We start from the raw sequence: 6,000 nt of genomic DNA, 5'->3' as shown, positions 1-6,000 counted from the left end.
CCAACAACACCTGTTCCTTGTCAGATCATTAGTCCAGCCTTTATTCTGTCTCATATGCATACTCTCCCTGTGCAGTTCCTCATTGCTGGTTCCTCATCTTTTCTTGGCTCCCAAAGTGAGTTTTCACTGACGTTTTCTGCTTTTTGGTTCATTGTATTTTTGTAATTTAGTTTTTGGATTTTTGCCTCAGTTAATTAATTAAATCTACAAAACACACCTCTGCCTCCTCACCTCTGTCCTTGAATCCTCAAAATCTCAACCCAACTGTGACAACACACCCAAAGAACATTAAAAAACAGAGTCATTGCAATGTGTCAAACAGACATTGGGTACAATGAGAATAATAAAAGCAGAATTAAGAAAGCAAGTCAATTTGTCCTTAATAATGCTGGACCTAAAGCAACACCAATATAGAGTATGAAGAGTTAAGGAGTTAATGAATGCGAGCAGTATCCGGCATCCTGCTGGAATGAAAGTGATTGGATCATTTGCCTCAAAATAAGGTTAAAATTATAAGCTTGTAAACAGCCTTTTTTCAAAATTGTTTTACCTATATTTTCTCAAATGAGCAGAAACCTTAAAATACAATCAATCTTACCAAATTTTCTTCAGATTTGTATCTTAAAATATAATACATTGATCAAAATAGGGGATTCAAATGATCAGAAGTCAAGTACACATCACTGCCCCAGATACACACAACAGGTACTTTTACACCCAGTAAAAAACAACAAAAAAAAAGAATTCTATTTAATCATTATCAGAATATGTGGTGGTATATTCTTCATATAAGGAAAGGTCCTAAACTAAATTTCTGTGAGCTGGGGTGATGAACAAAGCTGTGATGTAGTCCAAGTGAAATAAAGTTTTGCTTTTGGAAGGAGAAACCAATTTCATTAAAACTTCAGGAGTGTCGTCATTGGTGCTCTCGGGCCTAGAACATTTTGCCAAAAGAAATTAGCTGATCGCCGTTTTCTTCTTCCTGCACTTTAAAATGTCACATAAATGTACAATAGCATTACCATTATGCGGATTTGTGCTGAGTAAGACAACTGTTTTATTTAGGTAAACCTGCCTGCAGAGTCATTGGATTTTTCCCACACAGCTGACACCCCACTGACGGCACCAGATGTGCTCGTCTCTGACTCCACTTTCTCTGGTAAAAATCTCCTCAAATGCAACTCCCTGCTCGTCTTTACAAACCATGAGTTCCTTATCTCCTTGTTGTACCTCTCCACCAATTCTGTTTGCTTTTGCTATGTACATGGATACTGTTCCCTATGCCTCCTCCTGATAGCTGTCTCCTGAATCACAGTTTTGGACACTCTTCGGTCCACAGTTTTTGACAGGCAGTTTGACAATAGTTAGAAACCTTACCCACATTCATCAAACAAATGCAAATGCAATTAACCGTGCAGGTCTGTTCCAAAATTCACTTCACTGTGTTAAGATTGTGTTTTCTGTAACTTTTAAACACTATTCCTTTATAGCTCCTTTATAGGCTTGTCATCAGGCATTGCTTTCTCCTTTGCCCTGAGAAGGTCTTATTGTTTTTTCCGTTTAAACAATGCTTATGTCATTACAGCTAAAAATTTGCAGAAAGAAGTGTGACACCTTGGCTAACAATAATCATGTCTGCTGGAACCTTTTGTTCAGAACCAGCTATGGATGTTATGAATGCTATGAAATGTTAGATATCTTGAACTAGCCTTGGGATGTGTAAGTGGCTTGTGGTTGCACTTTTGATTGATGTTTTCACGAGGGTATAGATGAGAGCACCTTTATTCCAGTCCTTGAGTGTGTCTTGCACCTTTAAGATGTGGCTCTGCTTCCAAACTGGAATTAAATGACTGAATTATCTCCTCAGCATGCTCTCAAGTACTCCTGAATTTTGCTAATAACCTGATTGTTTGTCTCAAATGTGTTCAGGAGAGACAGATCTAAAATGTGCAGAACACAGGACCTCGAGGATCAGAAATGATAAATCCTGTTTTAAATTCTCTCTAGCCTTCTGGAAAATTTCCATCTCTAAGGCTGTTCTGCCACCTGTTAAGCACTGTCTGGCCCTTGGGTATAACCATTTCCCTAATAAAGTCTTTCTTTAGAATGATGCAAATTGTCATTGTAATGTCTACCACTCAATGTTCTCTGTTGTCTGTTTTCTCCTTCCTGACCACAATAGCGAGGGACTCCCTCCACATTTCTAATGGGACCATTGATGCTTCTACAGACACCAAGCAATATTAGGACAGGGAATGCATAATATTCAGCACACCAGCAGAAAAAAATGTGTTTTCCAGTTATCTGTAAATGTTCTCCTTTTTGTTGCTGGTCTCATGAAACAAATTCACAGAAAGTTGCTTGTGATACAGACCAGATAGTTTCCTTACTTCCTAAAAAACAATTTAAATCTAGGAAAACTATCAGATGTTAGGAGGGAATATGCTATACAGCTTAGTAACAAAACCTGCACCCTTAAGCCAATGGCAAACAGGGTGCAAATGCTAAACAATAGAGAGAGTCAGATCTTCATTGAATGCACATGCAATCAACTAGTTTAAGGAGCAACTAAGACATGAAGAGACATTTTGGTGCTTTGTGGCCATGTGTTAATGCTGCCCTGAGCATCTACCCATGCAGCCATGTATAAAAATCCATCACTACTATCCCTTGCATTTGATTTTCTACTTTTAGGAGACATTGTAAAAAGTATTTAACACAGCAGAAAATCCCAAACCTATCCTTTATTTCCAGCTCATGACTTTTACCCTCTCAGAGAGGAAGAGCAGCAGCAGTGTAGAGGGGATTTGAGCAAGCAGAAAAAGGATTCTCAGATTTATTGTGAGGAGAAAACAGCTGGAGAGCGCTATCAGGGCTGACAAAACAGATCCAATTTTGCAGCTTGTTCCTTCTAATCTTATGAGTGGTTGGGGAGCGAGGTGATACCACAGATAAAAGTAAATCTACTTGGCAGTAAAGATTTGCTGTCCTCATTTGTTTGTTGTGTCAGAGGCACAGAGGAGTATTAAGAGCTAGAGCTCGCTCTGCTCGAAATTCTCCTCCAGGACAAGGGAGGAAAAAAATACGAGTTGCAGACTGGGAGATAAATTAGGACCATGGCCATGGCCTGTAATGGTGGGATGATGGCTGAATTGTTTTCCTGGGGCAGACTCGGCTCTTATTTTCCCAGCAGGAGGCTTCTGTACCTGATTAGTGAGCAGAAAACCTGCTGAACACAACGAGGCAGTTGAATGTGGGCGACAAACAGAATCGAGATGCTGCTTCCTGTTAAAGAAGGACACACACGTTATGCAGCAAACAACTTTCCACGAAAAAGCTGGTTAACCAGGATCTCTTAGACACAAACACACTGCAAGCATACACTCTAACAAGCTCCCAAGGTTCTGTAATATTGTCACATCTATCAGAGAGCCGTCAGTCAGGCATCCAGCACCCTGGAACTTTCACCATGCTGTCAGCAATGCTTTAATACATTGGTCACTACTGCATTGCTGTTTTGTAATACTACAGATGGTGAAGAAGCTGTGAAGTGGCTCTACATTAGTTTGAGTAGCATCACTCATGTTTTTGAGAGTTATTTCTGAACCAAAAAATGAACATCAACATCTGCAGCTTATGTTTAATAAAAAAAAAATGTCTCTTTTAAAACAGACTTTTTTACCTGAGATACTGCAAAATATGGACAAACAGCTCTTTTTAAGTGATCTCAAATGTGCTCAGATTTCTATTTTCATAACTTAATTTTTTTATGCAAAGCTTTAAAACAGTAGCCATTCAAAATTCACTTTCCTTGATGGGCTCTTGGCTGGTCTTTTGCTGATCCTTGCCTGGTCCCCTACAATTCAAATGAAGTTGGAAGGGATTCTGCTGGGTGCCGCAGGGCAGTAGGCTGCCATTCGGATGGTGTTTGACTGGGAAGGGCCATTTTGAATGTCTGCTGCTGTAAATGCAGATTAATTATTAACTGCAGGTACCATTTTGAAGAATCAAGGAAACATTCTGAAGGAAAACTCAAGCTAGCAGCTCTTTAATAAATGATCTGTTAAAGAGTGATCAATTATTCAACAGAAAAAGAATAAAAGTAATTTGTAACAACAGATGTGGAAAAAAATGTAAAAGCCATGCGTTTTGTATTATAAAACATAGGTAATGTTTTCTGATCTTATGCAAATAGGGAGTTTGGAAATGATTTAATTGTCATACTTTTAAAATAGTAATACTTGAAGTTTATTGATCTCTCATTGGAGAAATTCACCTCTGCATTTAACACATCCCTTGGGGAGCAGTGGGCTGTGTTTGTGGAAACCCGGGGGAGCAATCGGGGGGTTAAGGGTCTTGCTCAGAGAGCCAGAGTGGCAGTCGGTTTAAACTCACAACCTCAAGATTCCAAGGTTTATGCCCTAACCACTAGGCTGCCTCACCCCAAACATTAATCACATAGCATTATACATTTTTTTCATAAAATGTAAATAGTTCTTAACCTGTTACCTTATCCAGTGTGATTGCTATATCAGTTTCTATAGAACAACTGGTAGAAAATACTAAATTATTTTCTTTAATGTTTTATGTGTACATTATTATATTTAAAGAAACAAAAACAGTCTGGCAAAAAAATGCTAACGAGGTTCTGTTATTAGTAGGTGTACATATCTAACTCTGCCTTGTCCCCCATTTCGAACCAGATGCATGCACACACAGCAAAAAAATATAAGGAAGTCTGTTTAATAGAGGCTAGGGGGAGGTTCAACTGAAGAAACTGATTACTTACCCACATCCGCCTCCGACACAAGCTAATCTGCTTTGAACCACCCGTCCGGCAGAAGACCACCATCTTGAGCCCGGTTCTGCCAGAGGTTTCTTCCCAATGGGGAGTTTTTCCTCTCCACTGTTGTTTCATGCTTGCTCATCACAGACAGGCTCACTCAAAACGGGTTATCGAAGCTGAACTTCCATCTTCCAGGTCCCTGAGTTAAGCACTTGTATCAGCTCACCGATCCACTGGATTTCTCTATACAAGCACACCTTCTTGCAAACCAGCAATTTCAGGCCCGGGGGAGAAACATCCTTGTTCCGAACAAAATTCAGTGCTAATGTTTCCTGCCAAGGTTTTTCCGTTTTAGTTTTTCAGATTGAACTTTTTTTTTTTTTTTTTTTACCTTTTTCAAGACATAAGAACTTAACATTTTGTCTTTTATGTTATTTTAGCCTTATGCTAACATTTGTGAGTGCAAATCTGTTTTTTTTTTACAAGATTAATAACAGTTGTCAACCATGCCCTTGCAGTTCAATCACCTATTATTGAGTGAAGGTTCATGAGACAACGTCAACGGAACGGTTTCAGTAATGCTTCTCTGTTTTAGCTTCCTCTCCTCTATGTAAACCACAGTAATTCCTGACAAATGGGTAAGTGCATCACGATATTTACTTTAAATTCACAACAGCATGGCTGAATGCAATAATAAATGCTCTGCAATCAGACAATAATTCTTTAGACTGAAGCTTGTAAAAAACAGGCTCTTTTGACTTATCAATGAATGCAACCAAATTTTTATCAACACAAATAATGTTGTAAGTAATAACTCACTGTGTAAATTTGCTTTTAGAAAAGATGAATGAACAGAATTAAAAGTTTTAGAATAGCTTTTCCAAAGATATTGTGTCTGTTTTTTTTTTTAAAGTGATTTCAGTAAAAACTTTTCCTGCATTTTTCACCATGTTTCCATTATTTTGTAACAAAGAACAAACATTTTCTCAGAAGTCTGTTCACACAAACTCATTAATGAGTCACATTGTTCCTTTTTTCTGTCTGCCAGAACTGCGTTGTTCTTGTTTTTTCGCAGCTGCATCAAAATAAATTCTATAGTAAATGAGAAGACAAAATACCTCAAATTACCAAGATTCAGCAACCCTGTACACCCACCTCCATCTTTTGGAGGATCTGACAAAGCAGCTGGCGAACTCTAAAAACACACAAAAAAA

The sequence above is a fragment of the Cyprinodon tularosa genome, unplaced genomic scaffold (assembly GCF_016077235.1).
Source record: "Cyprinodon tularosa strain WSP-4 unplaced genomic scaffold, ASM1607723v1 ctg228, whole genome shotgun sequence".
In the NCBI taxonomy this organism is placed as follows: domain Eukaryota; kingdom Metazoa; phylum Chordata; class Actinopteri; order Cyprinodontiformes; family Cyprinodontidae; genus Cyprinodon; species Cyprinodon tularosa.
The sequence above is the reverse complement of the archived record's forward strand: the minus strand, read 5'-3'. Positions refer to the sequence as shown.